This window comes from Sus scrofa, chromosome 13 (assembly GCF_054392235.1).
Source record: "Sus scrofa isolate SSC_HxYL_T2T_F1_AM1 chromosome 13, Sscrofa_HxYL_maternal_Yorkshire_Landrace_v2.0, whole genome shotgun sequence".
Taxonomy (NCBI): Eukaryota; Metazoa; Chordata; class Mammalia; order Artiodactyla; family Suidae; genus Sus; species Sus scrofa.
This window is the reverse complement of record NC_139395.1, coordinates 88,729,528-88,751,613: the sequence shown is the minus strand read 5'-3', so window position 1 is coordinate 88,751,613 and position 22,086 is coordinate 88,729,528. Positions and strand designations below refer to the sequence as shown.

Below are 22,086 nucleotides of genomic sequence, written 5' to 3'. Positions count from 1 at the left end.
ACAGCCCTGGTCCATTCTCTCCATGTCACCTTGGAGGACCCTTTCATCTCGCTATCAGTCTAGCTGAATCCAGCTAGTCTCGCTGCCATAAAAACCTTCTAACAAGTCTCTCCCCCTGCAAACTCTGAAAGTGCTCCTTAGTACATCATTAAGCACTTTACTCTGCCAAGATACACCTATTAAAATGTCAGATGTGGTCCAACTGAAGGTACTTCTGCTTGTGGGGAGGAGCCTGGGAATGTACTCCAGAAATTTGTAATGGTAGGAATATAGAGGTATTTCAGAGCAAAAAAAAAAAAAAATGTGATTATATATTTAACAAAAATAATGTAACTCTTTGAAAGCATATGTCTTAAAAGGTTTGTGTAAATATTGCCTAAGGCAAAAAAAAATGCTGTGTGTTGCTATGACAGCCTTTACCGAGGTCTTTTTCTCAGATATCAGGGATGGAGTTGACCCCGGCTTTTAGTTTTGAAGTAAGAATCCATTTCTTCTCCAATTGAAACATCTAATTCCTAGCTTCCAAGCCTTTAAATCCAGGAAGTGCACAAATGTATCAAATCGATTAAGAAATGGTATCTAGGAGTTCCCATCATGGCACAGTGGTTAACAAATCCTACTAGGAACCATGAGGTTGTGGGTTCGATCCCTGCCCTTGCTCAGTGGGTTAACGATCCGGCGTTGCCATGAACTGTGGTGTAGGTTGCAGACGCAGCTCGGATCCCACGTTGCTGTGGCTCTGGCGTAGGCCTGTGGCTACAGCTCCAATTAGACCCCTAGCCTGGGAACCTCCACATGCTGAGGGAGTGGCCCAAGAAATGGCAAAAAGACAAAAAAAAAAAAAAAGAAAGAAAGAAATGGTATCTACAAACCACCATTGCTAAGCAGAAAAGAGCAATCCATTCCTAGTATTTACTGAGTGCTTCCATGGCAAAGCCCTGTGGTGGAATCAGAATGTTTAACTCACAGTTCTTGCCCTTAGGCATTTGGCAACCCTAGAAGGAAAAATGAGAGCTATAACAGGGATGGTAAGTGCTGTCACTTGTTAAGGAAGAGAACTATAAGATGTCAGAGGAGGGCCTGGTCACTTCTGGCTGGGAAACTAAGAAATTATTTCACAAGGGAAGTGGGTATAAAGATATATAAGAGAGAAAGACAAGGAGAGAACACATTTGGGAAGGTTCAAGAACAAGATTGGCTCTGCCTCACAGTCAGGGAAGGATGGGTTTAAATCAGAAGTGACATGGACCATCATATAAGCAAGCCAAGTGATGCATACTAAGCAACAACCACTGGATTTTGACTTTTACAGACCAGTTGAATGGAAGGTCCAATTTTGATAAGGAGGTGGAAATCAGAAACCAGCCATAAACCAATCCCAGAATCACGAAGATACGTTTTACAATGGGAGGGAGTCAATTCTATTTGAAAGAAATAGAAGAAGGAAAGGATTAGGAGAAAGAGAAATAAAATTACTTAAATCAGAGGAAGCCAACCAGGCTGGAGTTCCAATGTGCAGAGGGAGGAAAACACAGGGAAGAGCAGATCACCCCTTCCTTTTTCTGTTACTCTCTCTTTGGGGACCTGGTTAATTTCCTTTGAGGCTCTTATTGCAGTTTATAATTATCCTATCTTGTAGTCATATGTTTGCTTGCATGTCTATTATCAGTCTTCCCTGGATGCACCCTAGGGGCAGGATAATAGGCTGCACAGTGCCTGGTACATAAAAGGGTCTCAGTAATAATTTGTAAATGAAATGAAACACGAGGAAAGAAGGAACAGGTGAGGATGCAGAAAGATGAGGTAGAAGGAAGGAAGCTGTGTTGGATTCCCTGACCTTCTAAGAGGAGTAGTGAGGTCACAGCTGAGAGTGAAAGAGGATAGAGTGGGATTGGGGGTGAGGAAAGTGAAAAGTGGGTTGTCAGGAATGGGGATGGGGGAAAAAAGCTAAGCAGCAGGTCCAAGGAGCTTCTTGTCAGAGCTGGACAGTGTGGCTTGGCAGTGCCTCAAACTAGCAATGCTTTATGACTTTGAAAGTCTTGGTCATTCCAGCAAGGGAGAAACCAAAGCAAACGGGAGTTACCCATGGCTGGAGTTGGCAAGGCAGGTATAGCAGGACAAGATGGTATCAAATTTGGTAGGCAGCCAACACTCCCATCCCTGATTTATGAGGGAAAATGATTTTTAACACAGCTGACTCACTTTAGAAAAATATTCTGCCATGACTACCTTGCATTCTCAACTTCCTAGAAGGTATAGGCTTAGTAGAAGAGCTATACCTGGGAATCAAAATCTGAGTGGTGACTTCAAGCCCTAAGATTTTCTGCAGCAAGTGGGGGGCATTAAAGAGCAATAGGCAAAGAGGCAGCTGGTGGGAGGATCAAAGGTGGCATCTGTTAATTGAGGCCAAAAGCAAATCTGAAGCATGCCACCAGCTACCAGTTCCTCCAGCTTCTCTGCTGCATTGGTTCTTGAATTTTTGCTTTCACCAGAATCACCTGGTGCTTGTTAAAATGTATTTCTAGGCCCAATCCTCATGATTTCTGATTCAATATGTCTAAAGTGGAACCTATTACACCTCTGACAAGTTTCCAGATGATGCTGATGTTGCTCATCCAGGGACCACTCTGAGATCCACACTTCTAAGGCAAAGAGCTGCCTGTTACTATGCTTCCACATATTGCTTTTCTCCTGCCTTTTTGTAACTGATAGAAACATTTATCAAGTGACTACTATGATCCAGGCAATATTCTAGTTCTTAGAACAGAGCCTGACCTAGAATAGGTACTCAGTAAACATGTATTGAATAAATTAATGAATTGTGAGCAAAACTCAAAATCCCTCTGTCATGGATAACAATCACATAAAAAAGTGTATAATTACAAATGATAAACCCTAGGAAAACAAATTATAGAGTGTTATTAGAGTAATATTAACTAGAGAGGTGGAAAACCTTGGGATGAGAGTGGGTGTGTTGTAAAATGGAGACCTGAAGTCACTGCTGACTTTAAATAACAACCACTATGGAGAACAGTATGGAGGTACCTTAGAAAACTATACATAGAACTACCATATGACCCAGCAATCCTACTCCTGGGCATATATCTGGAAAAAACTTTCCTTGAAAAAGACACATGCACCCACATGTTCATTGCAGGACTATTCACATGGAATAGCCAAGACATGGAAACAACCCAAATGTCCATCAACAGACAATTGGATTAGGAAGATGTGGTATATATACACAATGGAATACTACTCAGCCATAAAAAAGAACAAACTCATGCCATTTGCAGCAACACAGAGGGAACTAGAAACTCTCATACTGAGTGAAGTAAGTCAGAAAGAGAAAGACAAATACCATATGATATCACTTATATCCGGAATCTAATATACGGCACAAATGAACCTTTCCACAGAAAAGAAAATCATGGACTTGGAGAATAGACTTGTGGTTGCCAAGGAGGGGGAGGGAGTGGGATGGATTGGGAACTTGGGGTTAATAGATGCAAACTATTGCCTTTGGAATAGATAGCAATGAGATCCTGCTGTGTAGCACTGAGAACTACGTCTAGTCACATATGATGGCGCATGATAATGTGAGAAAAAAGAATATATACATGTATGTGTACCTGGATCACCATGCTGTACAGTAGGAAAAAAAATTGTATTGGGGAAATAACAATAAAAAATAAAATTAAATAAAAGTAAATAAATCATTTCTCCAGGATCAAAATATTTGTGGGAGTCATGCGTATGGAACTTCATGGTCAACTGCTGCCCTGGTCTTTCCTTTAAACCAAAATATATTCAAATTTTAACTAAGATAGGTTCCATTTTAAACAAGTATCCTGGAATGAATCTGTTTCAATATAATTACCCTTTTTCTCTCCTGGGTTTTTAGAAAAAATCATAAAATTTTATTGAACATGAACTCTAACTGAAATATAACAGAAACCTGATCCTGACAAAAATCTCATTTCTTCTTGCTGTTAGCACCTGCAACCATTTTGTTCAAGAGTTCTTAAGAGAGACTTAAAGCCTATGCTGGGGAAAAGGACTAAGGTGCTCTTTGTTACCAAAATCTGGTCCATGTTGCTTTTTATATTTAGTGAAAACTAGAGGCCCCTATTTTTAAATATGTTATTTTTGTCTCAAACATAAGGGCATTCAATAAGTTTTTCACATCTTGATTTGTTTAGCCCAGCTAGAACTCTGGGATTTAAGATTGGTTTATTTGTTGCCAGTTATCTTAATCCATAGGAGAAACATCTAGTTTAAAATCACAATTAGCAATGCTTTATCTTGATCACAGTGACATGCCCCACTCTATCAACCCTTTCCCTATTTTATGATACTTTGTCTCTTAGATCTTCTGACTCCTATCCAGAGAGATGTACTGGTAAATATTTAACAACTAGTTCTTGGGAGTGGGGGTGAGAAGCCCTGATTTGTAGTGTTTGCCATTTTCTCTGGTGTGAATACTCCCATCTGGCCTACTATAACCTACCTTCAGTTGTCATGGAATGCAGAGTTTGTTTGTTTGTTTTAGGGCTGAAGCGGTAAATACGGAAGTTCCCAGGCTAGGAGTCAAGTGGGAGCTACGGCCACCGGCCTATGCCACAGCAACACAGATCCGAGCCGCATCTGCAAGCTACACTGTAGCTCATGGCAACTCCAGATCCTTAATCCATTGAGCAATGCCACAGACCAAACCCGAGTCCTCATGGATACTAGTCATGTTCGTTAACCACTGCACCATGACAGGAACTCTCAGAATGCAGAGTTTGGAAGAGGTGTGTGTTATTGGCTCCTGTGAGCTGGTTCCACTTGGCTCCAGCACACCTCTGCTCTCTCCTATGAGGCCCTCACTAAGCAGAAGAATATAATCTGGTGGTTTATTATTTGGTGTAAAATAGGATATCCTTCCATCTCTTCTAAACCCACCTTCTCACTTTGCATCCTCATCAAGACATACACATCTATTCCCTCAATGTCCTTGTATTAATTTCAAGTAAGATGGCTATAATATACACTAATTGTAGATTTAGAAGATCCATTGCCTGGATTTCTACCTTTACCACCATCAATTGCATGTTCAAGCAGGTCAACCTCTCAGAGCCTCCGTTCCTCCTTTGGGAAACAGGGATGGTAATGTTCCCCACTTTCCACAATTATTGCTAAGCAAGGAAGAGAGGCTGTATGACAGTGCTTTTAAACTTGAGTCTCAAGTTGCCTTAGAATCATTAGAATCACCTGGAGAGCTTGTCAAACCACAGATTGCTGACTCTCCTACCCCGACACATATATATCGTTTCAGATTCAGAAGGTCTGAGTAACTGCTCTTCAGACAAGCTCCCAGGTGATGCCAATGCTGCCTTCAGGAGACCACATTTTGAGCAGTCCTGTGATAAAGCACCCTGTGGATTTTTTAATGTCATGTAAACATAAGGAGTTTTTAATAGAGGAGTGTGGCTTAACACTTCATCTCTCCAGGCCCCCAGGGGACAGATATATTTAAAGGAATTCTCCAAGGAGATAAAATAGTGGCTTTGCCCAAGGAAGGAATTCTGCTCATTTCACCAGAGAGTTTACTGGGTTACACAATGAGATGTGGGGATGCTGGGAAGGCACTGTGTAGTCTGGAATGGAGTACAACAGCACCTTCATCTGATGAATTCCTCATTCCCTGGAAAATTAGAATTGCACTTTACATGCATATGGGACTTTACAAGACCCCAAGCCTGCCCCTCTCTTAGTGCTTCCCTATTCAGGATATGTCTTCACCACCCAACTGTTTCTCAGGCTAGAATCAAGTCATGTTCATTTTTTCCACTGCCATCACCATCCCACAACAAGCATCTATCTTTTCTCAACTCAGTTACGACAATGGCTTCCAAACTTTTCCATCTGTACTTACTCTGTCGCTCTCTAAGGCACTCTTCACTTTGCAGGCAGAGTAGTAGTCTCAAAGAGATCTCACACACACACCCCAAGAGCTTCCCCCTTGATCTCAAGGTAAAGACAAGACTTCTGAAGCTCTTTGTGAGCTGGCCTCAACTAAATCCCTCTAGCCTCACTTTGAGCAATTCCAGCCACATAGCACTGTCAAGGGAAAACCCAGAGGGATACACAGGCAGTAAGAAATGTTTCATACAATGTTTGCAAGACAGTCCAACCTTCAAAGGAATGTGGCACCCTGAATAAAGGATTGAGTATTTAAAGAAAGTTACCATGAAGCTATACTCAGTCCAATTATTATTTCTCAAAAAGAAAACAGAAGTTCCTCACTTAATTATCAGATCATTATATTTCTGAAGACATCAACATTGTCAAAGTCAGCGATAAAGTTGTTTTTAACTCTCAAGAAGGGGCTCAAGGCTTTAGTCATTTTGAGACCTCGGATTAGGGCATTTTTTATTTTTGTGGTCATCTCATGATGCAAAATTGCCTTTACTTCCCCCCCTCACTGTGTATGCAGTGTGTACTCTTAAGTATAATTGTGGGAGAGTAAAATGCCAGTAGTCCTTGCCCATGAGTTTTCAGACCCTTAAGCTACACACTCTGCATCTTCTCTTCTTTTTTTTTTTTTTTTTTTTTTTGTCTGTCTTCTAGGGCTGCACCCACAGGATATGGAGTTTCCCAGGCTAGGGGTCTAATCAGAGCTGTAGCCTCCAGCCTACACCACAGCCACAGCAACGCCAGATCCTTAACCCACTGAGTGAGGCCAGGGATTGAACCTGCAACCTCATGGTTCCTAGTCGGATTCATTTCCACTGCACCATGACGGGAACTCCTGCATCTTCTCTTTATGGGCCTTTGTGCTACTGTTCCCACTGCCTGGTATGCTCTCCTCTATCTCTGCCTCTAGTGACCTCCTATTTTCCCTTCAGGTTATTGTTCCATTCGCAACAGCAGCGAAGGCTTCTCTGACCTCCACCCTAGATCAGATCTCCCCACCCCACCCCCACCACCTACACACAGCCGAGATCTCATTAGCACTATATACACCAATGCCTTGGGATGTTTGTCATGGTTAAAGTTTACATTTATATCAGTGACTTTTAAAACTGAATATCTGATTTTCCCAGTAGACTCAAGTAAATCCATACTCGAGAAAAGACAATGTCTACCTTTTCTCCCTCATTTTATCCCCAGGCCCTGGTAGAACACGTGGCCTAGAGAAGGTGCTCAATAAGTGATTTTAGGACTTCTACATTGGGATCTCTTCTGATTATCATTTGATTTCCTATGAGGTGGGCAGAACATGCATTGCTTTCCACATTACTCCTATTTGATTAAAGAAGAAATTGACATCAAAGACATCTGTGTCCTGCTCAGCCTATGTGAATAAGTAGAGGAATGGAAACTTAATCCCTCTCAGCTGGGTGACAATGGCCTCTGGCTCTAAGGGCCTAGTAATTCCTTCCCAGTGAAGCGTCAGATGTAAATATTCCAGGATGGAGGTGGAGAATGGTAGGAGCAGACAATCTTTCACAAGCTCTCCTCAAATATCTGGCTCGGGAAATGTCAGATCAGATAGTCCCCAAGACCTTAAAAAAGGCAGAGAGACTAAACACTGAAACTACATAGCCAAAGTAAGACTCCACAATATTTTTGTTCCTGTCCTCTCTGCTCAGAGATAAGTGGACATCAAAACACACTGACATATTGCTGCTTGTTTCTAAAGCTAGACGTTTAAGGAGTAGGTACCTATTGGACTTCACATAATAAAACATTAATTGAACTTCACAGCTGAAAAAATAAGAAAACATTATTTGCATAATGGCAAATTGTCAGCTGTTCAATAAATCTTTGATATCAAGACTCGAGGCAGAACTCCATGGCTAGAGTGGCTGGAACACTTGAGGCAGCACTTTTCTCCAAGCTTCTTTCAAATATACCAACTCTGGACTTAATCCTATGGGCTCCTCTGTACTAATGCTATGTGATTTGATGGAAGAAGAACAGTGTGCCCTAGTTTTGGCTTGAGCACAGTGTCTCCAAAAGTCTAGTCTCTGGGCAGTTCCCGTCATGGTGCAGTGGAAACAAATTCAACTAGGAACAATGAGATTGTGGGTTCGATCCCTGGCTTCACTCAGTGGGTTAAGGATCCAGCATTGCCGTGAGTGTGGTGTAGGCCACAGATGCAACTCGGATCCTGTGTTGCTGTGGCTGTGGCATAGGATGGAAGTGGTAGCTCCGATTTGACTCCTAGCCTGGGATTCTCCATAGGCCACAGGTGCAACCCTAAAAAAAAAAAAAAAAAAAAAAAAAAAAGTAGTCTCTGCAATTTATATTCACCTACAAAGCAAATAGCATGCACTTATGCTTAATCGCCTGCTTGTGTTGCCCAGAATTTAGTGTGTGAGTTGATTAGGACTGGATGGCTCTGAGTTCATCCCACTTCAAGAAATTCTCTATCCCTAACCCCCCCATCCCAGCCACTCCCCTGCATGCCAGTGGTTTCTCAGAGTGAGGGGCAAGTGAGAGAGAAGAGCATCATTTTGGATGAGCAGAGATAGGTGCAGTGGGAAGGTGAGTTGCTCCAAACATTTGTCCCAAACCTAGGTCTGCTGGGCAGGACAATTCAAAGACCTAAATCCCCTTAAAGTATAGCATGGACCATAGCCATTGTTTGAGCATAAACACCCTTCATCAAATAATGGGTAAAGAAGACGTCTAAAGGACACTGAGAGATGGTAGAGGCACAGCTGGTACAATTCTATGGGCACACAAGCTCATAAAGTAGAAAGGCATCCTTTAGGGTCCCCTGAGGCACTGTGGTCTCAAGGACAATTTTCCTTTAAAATGTTCAAATAACTAAAAATGTCTACGTGTGGAGCTGCAGGTGCAAGTTATACAAAGCAAAGCCTTACCAGAGACTGAATTCACTAGGGAATTGTGAAACAGCTGAGCCAAGGGTTCAGTACAAGTCTAGAATGTAAATGCAACGGCTCTTTTATTTAAGTTGTATTGTTTGTTGCCCCTCAGTGGCCTCCACTCCTGTTTCCTGTGGGAACTGACCTCCTCATAGCCATAGATTGTGGGTTCGATCCCTGGCTTCACTCAGTGGGTTAAGGATCCAGCATTGCTGGTGGTGGTTATTCTGCCATGTGGACTGGAAAAGAGAGATAGGGGATCTCAACCAAGAAGATGCAATTCAGCAGATTCACAGAGCAAAATGGCAACAAGAGACAAGGAAGTTTTCCTGGTTCCCGACAGCCTTCATTCTTGGGTTCCTGAGACCCAACTAGTCCCTGCCCTTGGGTTTTCTGAGACACCCTTGAATACTTACATTCATTCTGGGTTTTGCCTGAGCTAATCCCAGTGAGATTCTATTCTATGATTCTCCTGGTTGTAAGAGACACCAAGCACATTATTTACATGTGCAACACTAGTTGCAGTAACAAGAATAGCCCTTGTGGATATAAATGATGACCACCCAAATGAGAACAAAGAGACTATTCAGAGTTTGGTATGGCAAAGGAGTCAGCCACCAGACTTGCATTTGGCAGAAATTCCGACACAAATGGGGAATAGGAAGGCTTTGTAGTAAAGAAAAGAGGAGACATTAGGTATACCCTGCTTGGCTGTTAATAGCAAGGGCATGTTAGAGATGGGCAGGCTAAAAGCAGTGCGTCCTGTTTGGGGAGTCTGCTCAGCTTTCTCTGGTTGGTCCTGAATTGGGGAGTAAAGGTCAGGGAGGGCAAAAATAGGGGAAGTAGAAATTACTAAGTCCTGATCCTTACCTACATCAGTTACTGTAGAGGTCATGGGTCCGAGTTCCGTTGTTATGTATCATCTGGCCACTATCTATTTGTATATTCAATCTCTCATAACGAATTTTCATTGAATGCCTCTTAAGTGATAAAACTGACAGTTTCCCTCCTGGCTGCATGTTAGCATCACCTGGGAAGCTTTAAAAGCACCACCCTGGACCACTGCAACCAAATCCTCTGAAGACAGAGGCCAGACATCCAGTATTTTCAACAGTTCCCCTGGGAGTTTCAGTGCACAGCTCTGGTCAATAAGCAAACAAAGAACTGACATGCTCTTTGGAAATGCTTCTGACTTCTCCACTGAGTCTTTTTTCTAGAAGACACATCATTGCCAAAAAAAAAAAAATTATTTTTTAAAATGGCAGAGTGGTTAAGACTCAGAAGCTATGAAATAAGAAATGTGGCTTCACTAGGCATGGAGTAGTCACTTAATAAACATGTCCTTAGAATGAATGCACGTCCTAACATTTTTGTGCATTTATAAGGCTGTTCCCTGGTGACAGTGGCTTCACAGGGGTTTTTAAGGAGGTTTGGAGAATTTTACATAGTGAGAACTGCCATTAATTAAGCACATTTCATGTTCTAGACATAATGCTGAGACTTTATGTATTATCTATCTATACTTCACCATGATATCTCACAAGTTTAAGGAGAAATGTAGATTTATCCCAGAGGCAGTATTTGCTCCCAAATTATCATCTTTGATATTCTAATTAATTAACAAGTATTTATTGAGCAACTACTATATGCCAACACTAGCCAAGGTTCTAGGAATGTAATAGTGAGGATAATATAGTTTTTGTCCTCGTGGAGTTTCAATACGGTGAGATGCTAACAATAAAATAATCACATGATATATCATTGCAAATTGCACTAGGGTTTTGAAGGAAAGGTATAGAGAGCTAATAATTTGCAGACTTTTTCTGTAAAGGATCAAAGAGTAAACGTTTTAGGCTTGAAGGCCATGCAACTACTCAACCCTGCCACTGTATTACAAAATCTGACACAGACAGTATGTAAACAAATGGGTTTCCCTATGTTCCTACAGAATTTTACTTACAAAAATAGGATACTGAATTTTACCCAAAGACTATAGTTTGCAGAACTCTGGATTATAAAATAGATGCTTAATCTAGTTTGAGGCTTGAGAAAAGAGAATTCTTCAAGAACTTGACATTGAAGTATCGATTGCAAAAACCATCAGTTGTATTCTGATATCCAGTGTGTCTTAAATCTTTAAGAACCCAGGTGCTCATATTTTGTTGACATAATGTTGTTATGCTGGCACCTTGAAAAATGCTGAAGCCAAAATCATGTGTCTTGAGAAATACCCAGAATTGTATTCTACATTAAAATTTTGAATAAAAGTTGCAATCATTTTGAAAGCATTTTCTATCTTCCAGGATTCTCAAGAAAAATAGAGAAACGACAGTGGACCTTGCAAAATAATGGAAAAGGAAGGCTGAAGTGTTATTTAAGATAATAACTGCCTTAGAATCTTTAACTAGACATGGGAAATCTAAAGATGATAAAAATGAACCAGCAGTGCTTTCTTTGAAATAAAAACTCTGCTGTAGTATCATTTTTCTAAAAAGTTCTGTGTGAGGAGGGGGAAATTCTGAAGCTTCTGTTGGGGGAGATGTTCAAAACTATCTTCTCAAAGTCATCCAGTAAGAGATGGTATTATTTGAAGATAGAGGATGCAGAAAGAAAATGATCTAGATTTAAATCCTTTCTTCACCTTCACAGACCAGAGCTTCCAACAGCTGGATAATTCTGCCAACAAATACTCTGGAGTTTCAAAAACGACATGATTATCATTTTGTTTTTTTAAGAACCACAGGTGTTATTTTTTTTTAAAGACCAAAAATTATTTCATAACAAATGTTTTATAATTACTCAAGTTTTAGTCATTTTTATGTAGCATCCATTTATTTTTATAATACTTTATCTCTATTAATTGCATTCTTATGGGAGAATAATGTATGTCAAGAGGCTTTTTTCATAACTAAATATTTTCATTTCCTTTTTATATTCAGCTTAAATATGTTTGTATTGGACATGTGCTGAATGCTAAGCTTCTATTTTTCAATCAAATCAATTTTCAAAATAAATACCATTCATTTGATACTTAACAGAAACCCTGTAAGATGGGTACTACTACTGTTCCCATTTACCGATGAAGAGACTAAAGCTCAGAGAGGTTAAGGAACTTACCCAAGGTTACACAGTAGCAAACAGCAGAGCTGAGATTCCAAAGTGAGCTGTCTGGCTCCAGAGTCTGGTCTGTGCTTTTAAACACTATGCTCTGCTGACCCTTTCTGAAAAATAAAACAGTGTTAAAGCTTGAAACAAATACTGAAATACCAGGTTATCATTTTCTCTGGTATTACAATTACTACAGTTGAACTGCAATGTGAGGGATCAGTGGGCATTAACTTCATGAAAAAAGAGAAGACAAATATTCCAGGCAGAAGAATAAGAAAGGTGCTTAGGCAGAGCTCCACTTACCCATGGTAGGAAATGAAAGCAGGTTTCGAATGGCCAGTTGTCCTGCATATGTTCATAATAACCATAAATTTACCATTTAGGGCTGTTAAATAAAATGTTTTGTGTGTGCTGGGATTCCAGGTGAAAACTATATAATGAGAGGTTTTTGGGGTTTGGGGGTTTTTTTTGGGGTGCGCTGTTTAGGGCCACACTAGTAGCATATAGAAGTTCCTTCGGCTAGGGGCTGAATCAGAGCTGCAGCTGCCAGCAGCCATAGCAATGCAGGATCCAAGCTGTGCCTGCCACCTACACCACAGCTCATGGCAACACCAGATCTTTAACCCATGGAGCAAGACCAAGGATTGAACCCACGTCCTCATGGATTCTAGTCACTGCTGAACCACAATGGGAATTCTAGCGATAATGTTGTTTTAACTACCATGCCCTGATGCCCTGATGCTGGTGGACCAGACATGGAGGATAGTCATTGGGACTAGAGGGAGTACCATTGAACTTGGACAATAAAAGGAAGTAAAGCAGAAGTAAATGGCATGGGGGCTGGCAGAGGTAGAGGAAGGATGATGGAAAATTGACTAGAGTGATCAGGAGAACCCAAATTGCAAGTACTTATCAAAGAAAAAGTTTATTGCATCCCAAGCTAAAAATGCACAGAAATAGTTGTTTTTGTTGTTGTTGTTTTGTTTTTGTTTTGTCTTTTTGCCTTTTCTAGGGCTGCTCCCATGGCATATGGAGGTTCCCAGGCTAGGGGTCCAATTGGAGCTGTAGCCACCGGCCTACGCCACAGCCACAGCAAGGTGGGATCCGAGCTGCATCTGTGACCTACACCACAGCTCATGGCAACGCTGGATCCTTAACCCACTGAGTAAGGCCAGGGATCGAACCTGCAACCTCATGATTCCTAGTCAGATTCATTAACCACTGAGCCACGACGGGAACTCCCAGAAACAGTTCTTTTTGTTTCCCTCATGTCAAGGTCCTTTGCCCTCCCTCCGACATATCACCTGCTAAATGGTATCCATGCCTGGGTCACAGAGGAAGAAAGCTCCTGCTCTGAGATCTTCATAGGCCTAACGTTCCCTATTAATTTCCACTGCTTCCAAGACTCTCCTGCTGTGAGGACTGAGTTTCCAGAAGAGCCATCTCATCCATCCCACTATCAGCTGCTCCGGTCCCCCTCACCCAGTATAAAGTCCAGCCACTTTAGCTTGACCTGTGATGGGGACAGTGGCCAGCCTGGAGAGGTGACCCTCGTGTTTTTAGACAGCTTCCTTTTTTGTGATTTTTATTTTTTCTGTTATAGTTGATTTAGTGTTCTATCAATTTCTACTACACAGCAATGTGACCCAGTCATACACATATATTCATATTTTTTCTCACATTATCCTCCATCATGTTCCATCACAAGTGACTAGATCTAGTTCCCTGTGCTATAGAGCAGGATCTCATTGCTTACCCACCCCAAATGCAATAGTTCCCATCTATAGACAGCCTCCTTTTTAAGCCTTCTTCCCAGCTCCATAGCCACCTTTCTCTTTTCACACCCCCACCAGTCACATGTAAAGCCAGGGTCTGAGCTGGGAGGGCACTGACGTGGTACCACCTTTGGAGAACTTTCTTGATAATTCCCCTGCCCCAGTGCCTTTTCATCATAGCCTTAAATAGAGAATATTAAATGTCAAGAGAACAATAAATGTCAAGATGTCTTTGGGGCATGTGCTCCTAACAGGTTACCACCCCACCCACTCCTCCCCCAGATTTCTCAGCCCCCAGGGATGGAATGATCTTACCTTCTGCCAGGGTTTTTAGACTCCTTCTCAATTATTAGAATAAGCATATTTGTGTTCCATCATGCCGAGCTATGTTCTCTCCCTGACACCATTTGCTGATAAGACAGCAATGAGCCCTCCTTCCCAAGCTTCCTCAGGGTGGGCAGAATCAGTTCCATTCCTTCAGTGAGTGACTGCAAACCCACACAGTATTCCCATCTCTTCCCCTAGAGGCTCTGCATGAACCAAAGGATTTTCACGTCCCGGTCTGAATTTTACTTTTGCATTTTGTCCACAATGAGTCTTCCATAGTGTGGCTGCCAGACGAAATATGCATGACACCTGGATGTGACCAGCTAGTACTGAATGATGCCATCATTCATTCATTCTTTTGTTCATTCACCAAACATGTTCAGTGTTTACCACTCATCAGCCACTCACCCAAAGAAAAAGATATGCACCTTCTCCCCAGAAGCTCAGCATTTAGTGGTGGGGTCTCATTACAGATGCTCACAATACCTAACAGTGACTGCACTGCATCCTGAATTTTAGGTCCTACCGGATACCCTTTACAATATGCACTTGCTTCTATAGCAAGCACCTTACACTCTATGTGTCTGTATAAATAGCTAGCATCAAAAATCTTGGTAAACAATATTGGATTATCCACCCCCCCCAAAATAAAAACTGGAAAATCTTATCAGGGCAGCTGAAGATGGAACAAGCAGCTGCTTCATACCCAGCCAATTTATCATGTCATGGAACAGGTGTGGGGAGAAAAATGATTGTCTGAAACAATCAGGAAAAAAATCATGTTAAAAAGAAATAATAACGGAAGCCACTGAGAGAACTAGACTTACCTGTTTTATTTGGGTAATTAATAACCCTAACTAAATGAGATGAAGATTGCCAAAATTATCAAAATGATTAACCTTCTGCCAGCCCATAGGACACCCCAACACAGCTCTTGGGAAGTCAGTTAAGCTGTGTGACAAACGTGATTCAAGAGGCCACATCCAAAAGGTTTAGTTCAAAGGCTTGAGATATGGTTCTATGAAGAATTACGATAAATTAAACAAATCCATGTAGATCAGTGGTTCTAAAACTTGAGCCCACATCAGAATCACCTGGAGGGCTTATAAAAACACAGATTGCTGAGCTCCACCCTGGAAGTTTCTAAATCAGTGGGTCTGGAATAAGGCCCAAAAGTCTGAATTCCTAATAAGTTTCCAGATGCTGATGATCAGGGACTGCACTGCGGTTATGGACCCCGGGTGCACATCAACATTCACCTGGGGAGATTTGAAAACATCCCCAGGTCTTCACAAAACAATTAAATCATAATTTTCAGAGGTTTGCCACAGGCTGCCGTGTTTTTAAAGTCCCCAGGTGATTCGACCCTATAGCAAGAGCTGAGAACCACCAGGTAGGATAAATGCCAGCAGAAAATGTTAGTAACGCTCCAAATACACATGGGAATAATTATGTAGTGCTGATGATAAGAAGGAATAAGAATTTGAGGACTGAAAACCTCAACCAAAATCCTAAGTGGGATCTTCAGAAACAAGGGTGTCATGTTTGGGGAGACTTAAGAGCCTCGGAAGTTTCCAAATGAAAAACTTTAGCTTAGGATTTTTTTTTTTTTTTTTTTTTTAGTTTTTTAGGGCTGCCCCTGAAGCATGTGGAAGTTCCCAGACTAGGGGTCAAATCAGAGCTACAGTAGCCAGCCATAGCCACAGGCACGTCTATGACCTACACCACAGTTCTCTCGGCAACGCAAGACCCTTAACCCACTGAGCAAGGCAGGGGATCCAACCCTCATTCTCATGGATCCTAGTTGGGATCGTTAACAGCTGAGCCACGAAGGGCACTCCCAGGAATTTTATCTAAATCTAATTTGCAAGGGCACTTTGGATTGGTTAGCTATGGAATTATGTAACCTGGAGAAAATTGACAAATCACCCCCCCAAACTTAAACACCCACTAGAGAGAAGTGAATTTTAATTAGTTGTGCAAAGTGCAGTACTTTCTCTCCTAGAAGATGCACTGATGTCCATACCTCTGAACCCCAGCTCCTTCTGAGGGAGCTAGTGCTGCAAGAGTTTTGGTCTAGAAGCCCAAGATTTCCAGTTATTTTGTCCCATCAATCTTTACCTTGTCCCGCCCCTCCCCCAAGATGACTGGGCCTGGGTGAGTACTTGACACAAATACAGCCAATCATCTGCCCATGGAAAGTTTCCTGGGCACTGGGGTTCCGCCCAAACAGAAATGATGGATATTTGCTGAGCCAATTAGAGTTCCTCTCTTGTTATCAGCCTTGCAATTAGAGGAAGAATAAGATAATTGGTGGTATGAGGCAGGTGTGGGCATTCTAGAGCAGATTAGATGCTCTGGAGAAACTGGTCCTGGTAGTGGAGGAGTCCAAGAGTGGATTCCTAAAACACGAACTGTCTCAGGTTCCAGTCACTCTCCACCTCCTGGCTTCAGAAGACCAAACCCATGGGGTGAATTTCCATAAAATTTTTCACTCATCTTTGCTCAAATGTAGGTTTGGAATAACTACCCCTTTTCTGAGTTACCAGAGACTCTGCTACTCTTGACAAATAGAGCGGTCTAATTTGCAGGGGTCTGTCATATAGACTTCTTCAGAAACTGTGCTTCCTTCTCCTCTCGCATTTATGCCCATCCCCAAGTGGAGTGGTCATGGCCTCTAATGGGCATGGTCTTGTCTGAGGACCAGAAGGTCAGTCTGTATGGGAGCTTTGAAATTTAACTTCTCTGGTGTTGGGATCTTTATTTCTTTGGCTTTATTTTGGGCCCTTTAATACCTCCTAGGATTGTGAAGATGATGGAACAGAAAAGTACGTCAAGCATTTAACAGAAGAGTGCAGGAGTCAGGGGTCAAATCCTAACCTTACACTTTCCTGTGTGCCCTTCAGTAGGTTACTTAACATCTCTGAGACAAGAGCTATAGTAGAACCCTCCCCATGCAGTTGGGAGGAATAAGTGAAACATATATGTAAAAATCTTAGCCCACTGCCTGGTGCTATGTAAGCAGTCCATCAGTGCCAGCTATGATTACTGCACAAATACAAGGGTTATTTACCCATTTAAAGGGCTAGCTGAGGAGGAACGGTTCCTCACGGTGAGAGGCTGGTACAGGGCCTGACAATCAGATTGACCTCCACTATAGGTCTCTTACCTCTGTGATTTGAATTAAAGCTACAGTAACAGAAGACCATCTGGAACCTTCCGATAAGCAGCAATGAATCATCCTTTGGCCTCCGAGGGACTCTGCGAGCCTTCATCTAGGAAGCGAGGCTGCCCTGTGAGCAATTAAAATACAGTCCTAGAGATAAGAAAAGCTCTGCTAATTAAAACAAAGCACGTGTGGTCACGCGGGATTCATCAACCTACCTGTGATCTTACACTTGTCTCATCGACTCTGAGATTTCGAGCCCTCATCCTGCCTTCTGGGACAGGATTCCGGCACAAGAGGTTCCAGGAGAGAAAAACAAGTGAGAGAGGCCCCTCCAGACACAAACTCTTTAATGCTGACATCAGGTAGTAAGTGAGCCTCTTTCAGCAAGAGAACTCAGACAATCACAAGACATGTGCCAAATCAGAGTGCATTTTTTTACTTTAATGACACCAAACATGTAAAAGAAGGGGGAGGCAACTGTGGAAATGCTTATATTTGCAAGGGTCTTGGAAACAGAAGCCAGTCTTACTAGACCTCCATATATCGAAATCTGGTCTGGCAGTTCGTTTAGACTCTGATCTTCTACATGAAAATTTTAAATATCTTAATTGCCCAATGCATAATTTACTGATTACGGTAAGCTTTTGGCCTTCCTGGATGGGTGGGAGAAAGGCTTTCATATCTGGATTGTTAAATAAACAGAATATAATGGCATTCTCAGTATGAAAAATGAGCTGAATAACATAAAATGTTATTTGAAATAGACCAAATCCTTAGACTAGGATGGTTAGAACTTTCTGTGTTGAAGGAGGTGTCCTATGTGGTTACTACAACTGAGATACTGAATGTTTCATCTTTACTTAATTTGAATTAAAACTTAAATAGCCACATGTGGCTAGTGGCTATTATTTTGGAAGTTGCAAAATGGATCAAAAATTGGGTTAAATCCAATGATGTACCTTGCATGAAACATTTCACAATTAACTTGACATGAAAGTTATTTATATATCATTTATCTTCTGAAAATACAAAAGTAAAGTCAGAACACAAAACATCCACTCCCCTGACACATATGAGACAAAAACTTGTTGCCTGAGCTTTCTGATTAGCTTAGATGTCACAGGCATTTTCCATATATTTAACTGTCAAAAATCACAAAGTCTTAGAATTCTAGAATTGGAACAGGTGTTAGGGATTATGAAAAATGTTTAAAACCCAGATTGTCTGGAAGTATTTACAGATATTTCAGGCTGTTATAAAGACTAGGAAGTGCTCCCGGTCAGAGGCCAGAGATTTTTAAGCACCCTATAATGTGCAAGAGAGTCCCACAGGTAGGATTGACCTGCCTCAATCCAATTTCTCCCCCACTGAAAATACTTTCTATCCTACTGTTTGTTTTAAAAATTAGGAATCTGCTTTCAGAAAAATTAAATGACCTGCTCTGGATCCCACAGCGAGTGAAGTTACCTAGACCACATCTAAAAGGCCAAATGGCACTTGGAGGTAAAATGCTGTTGCTCTGTGAGCTGCACTAGATTTACTTTTTTTTTTTTTTTTTTTTTTTTTTTTTTGGCTTTTTAGGGCCACATCCATGGCATATGGAGGTTCCCAAGCTAGGGGCTGAATTGGAGCTATAGCTGCCGGCCTATGCCACAGCCACAGCTTCGACCCACACCACAGCTCATGGCGATGCCAAATCCCTAACCCACTGAGCAAGGCCAGGGATTGAACCCGCAATCTCATGGTTCCTAGTCATATTTGATTCAGCTGCACCATGATGGGAACTCCTGCACTAGATTTTTATGAGAAGTAAGTGAATAGATAGCAAAAGAAGGTGGGCTTTCTTCAAGTTCACCATTCTTAAGCTCAGAGTAAAATGTGATGCTGCCAGAGATTGGCACTGGGCTTATAAAGAGCTCTGAACTCCCTTTACTATAATGGCAGAGTTGAGCAGTTGTGACAGAGATCATCTGCCCTGCAAGGCCTAAAGTATTTACATTGGCTCTTTAAGAAAAAGTTTGCCAACCTATGCCATCAATTATTACAATATTTTAGTTAGTGTGATAATTGAGCTAGGTATCAAGTGCTATGGGAGCATCAGGAAATTACAACCAGAGGAGCCAGGGAAAGCTTCCATGAACTGGATCTTGAAGGACAAATAGCTGGAGAAAATGGTATGTTATGGGCACAACTCTGTCCTCCCTACCCTCAAAGTTCATACATTGAATCTCTAACCCCAAATACCTCAAAATATGACTGTATTTGGAGATAATGCCATTAAAGATGGGATTCAGTTAAAATAAGGCAGTTAGAGTGGGCCATAATCCAGCTGGCCTGGTTTCCTAATAAGAAGAGATCTGGACACAAGAGACACCTGGGACATTCAGAAGGACAATCATGGGAGGACAAAGCAACAAGGTGGCTGTGTGCAGGGCAAGGAGAGGATCTTAGAGGTCAAGGCCTGCTGAGACCTTGATCTTGGACTTCCAGCCCCCACAACTGCAAGGAAATACATTTCTGTTGTTTAAGCCCCAGTTTGTGGTATTCTGTTATAGCAGCCTTAGCATATCAATACAGGGTAGAAGAAAATGTTATTTTAGATGGGGAATTAACATTGTCAGAGCCTCAGGGCATGAAAAGCTTTGACATTCTCAGTGAAAGGTGAAAATATGTCTTCGGAGAATTGTGAGTACGGGAGTATGAGAGGTAGGAACAAAAGATAAGGTGGAAGAAGGACTCTAAATGCTTAAACATTCATTTCGTCCCCTGGCAGATAATGAGCTTCTAGGATTTGGTTTCTCCAATGGTAATTCTGATGGTAGATAAGAGAACAGTGTCAGCTGGGAAACATGAAATTTATAGGAAGAGGTGAAGAAAATCTGAACTATGGTATTGATAGGATAGAGTAGACACAGGTAGTTGTAGAAGTCCCAATAGGGGATCAGAGATAAAGAGGGAAACCTGGGGGATGTGGGGAGACCACTGTAAGTTCAAGAAAGCCATCAGCACAAGGCAGGCTTGCTTGACTAGTGGAGGTACGAAAATTGCTTCAGGTCCTAGGGTGGGGGATGGGATGAGGCGTGCTTTCAGATTCAGACCAAAGGCAAGAGTTTGAGGACCACCCTTCTGCTGATTTGAATACACACCTTACCGGGTACCAAGGAGGAGCTACTACTCCCAGAAAGGAAGAGGCGGACCTTTCCAACCGCCACACCCCTTGAATGATAAAACTATGGCCCACGGGATCCTCTGGGCAGAGCTTCCGTGCCTGCCCGCTTGCATCTCTTACAAGCCTCCTATCCTAATAGATCTGTTCCCTGCCTATCACTTTGTCTCTCGCCAAATGCCTTCTGCATGGAAGCATAAAGAACCTGAGCCTTAGTGAGTGCAGGCACAGGATGAGTACCTCGAATTTAAAACAGTGGGTTTAAGTTCCAATCTGGCTTTAGGTTGGGTTCAAGTCCCAGCACATAGGTTCAAGTCCCAGTCTGTGTTCTGGCTAGGTTCAGGCCATTAGTGCTATCAGTTTCAGCATTCCCCAGCAGGTGCAAAAGGGTGAGTAGATTTAAGAGACATTCCTGAGGTTAAATATTAAAAGGATTTTGTTAGCTAGTTGGGTGTGAAGGAAATGGTACAGTAAAACTCCAGCCTCAGTAAAACAAAAACTCCACAAGTTGAATCCAGTCCTTAACCTAACGATATACTCATTTCTAGCTCAGAAATAGCAGGAAAAACTATTCTGAAGGGCCAGATAAACTGTGCATCTTAAGATTCAAGACAGATTTTAAAAACACCAAATAATTTGAAAGAATTTCTGGATAGAAAAATATCAAATGTCTTATTAATTAGAGCAGTAAAAGAAAGCAATCAATGAAATGGATAGTTAAAACTAGACACAACAATGAAAGATGGTTTATCAATACTAGTACTTAGAAGTGTTGGAATGATGAGTGTATGGGCTTTGCCAAGCATCTTTACAGAGATGGCTGCCATCTCTGCTGGGCTTTTGTGAGGCTGGGCTAGAAATTTATTACTTTAATATAAATTTTCAATTGATGCCATGGTTCTAAATAATAACAGCATTGTTTCACAAAATGTGTTTTTGTCCTGCATTAAAACATTTGTTTTTAGTAATGTGATGTTCTTTGAAATTGATACCCTAATTACGGAAATGTTTATTCCTGAATGAAATACAGCTAAAGAAGAACTGGGCCAGCAAGACCTAATACCTCAAGATATCCTCATTTTCAGGGGCCTTCTTTGAAGGACTTGAGTTCCACTGGAATCAAAACCGCAATAATCTCAATTGTTTAAAACAACAAATATTTCTTTATTGTTCATACTACATAAATGATTGTGAGCTGTCAATCAGGGATTCAGGGTAATTGAAGAAGCCCTCATCTTAGAAGTTGCCAGTGGTCATGGCAGAAGGAAAAGAGAATGAGGCAATACATACCCTGAATCTTAAAGTTTCTAATTTGAGGGATTACAAATCATCACCAGAGCTGGTCACATAGCCATGCTTCACTTCCAGTAGGTGGAAAATAAAACCCTATCTTGTGCTCAGATGGAGAGAGTGCTGGAACATCTATGAAATAAAAGTTGTGAAAAGTCTTAATGGATACCTAGGGCAGAATAAGTACTCAAAGCGTGACCAGTGACCCCTACTTTGTATTTTTCTGAGAGATAAGCTCATGAACTTTTTGCAAAGAGCTCAGTTAAAGTAATCATTTCAATGAAGTTCAAAACAGTGTGTAAGAGGAGTTCCCTTCATGGTGCAGCAGAAACGATCCATGAGGACACAGGTTCAGACCCTGGCCTCGCT

The 22,086-nt window shown here is 41.6% G+C and overlaps 1 long non-coding RNA gene across 2 annotated transcripts in view; it reads right to left on the bottom strand.

Annotated features, from left to right (window-relative positions):
* Positions 1-17,527, bottom strand: part of LOC110256299 (uncharacterized) — a 148,340-nt gene extending 130,813 nt beyond the window's left edge. Inside the window, exons 1-3 of one of the 2 annotated variants that reach the window (XR_002337686.2) lie at positions 17,477-17,527; positions 17,262-17,385; positions 12,000-12,103 (exon numbers count right to left, since the gene is read on the bottom strand). This is a non-coding gene — a long non-coding RNA (uncharacterized LOC110256299). Of the gene's footprint in view, positions 1-11,999; positions 12,104-17,261; positions 17,386-17,476 lie in introns of those variants that run through there. The other variant, XR_014823924.1, reaches the window with a different exon arrangement.
* Between the last annotated feature and the right edge of the window lie 4,559 nt (positions 17,528-22,086).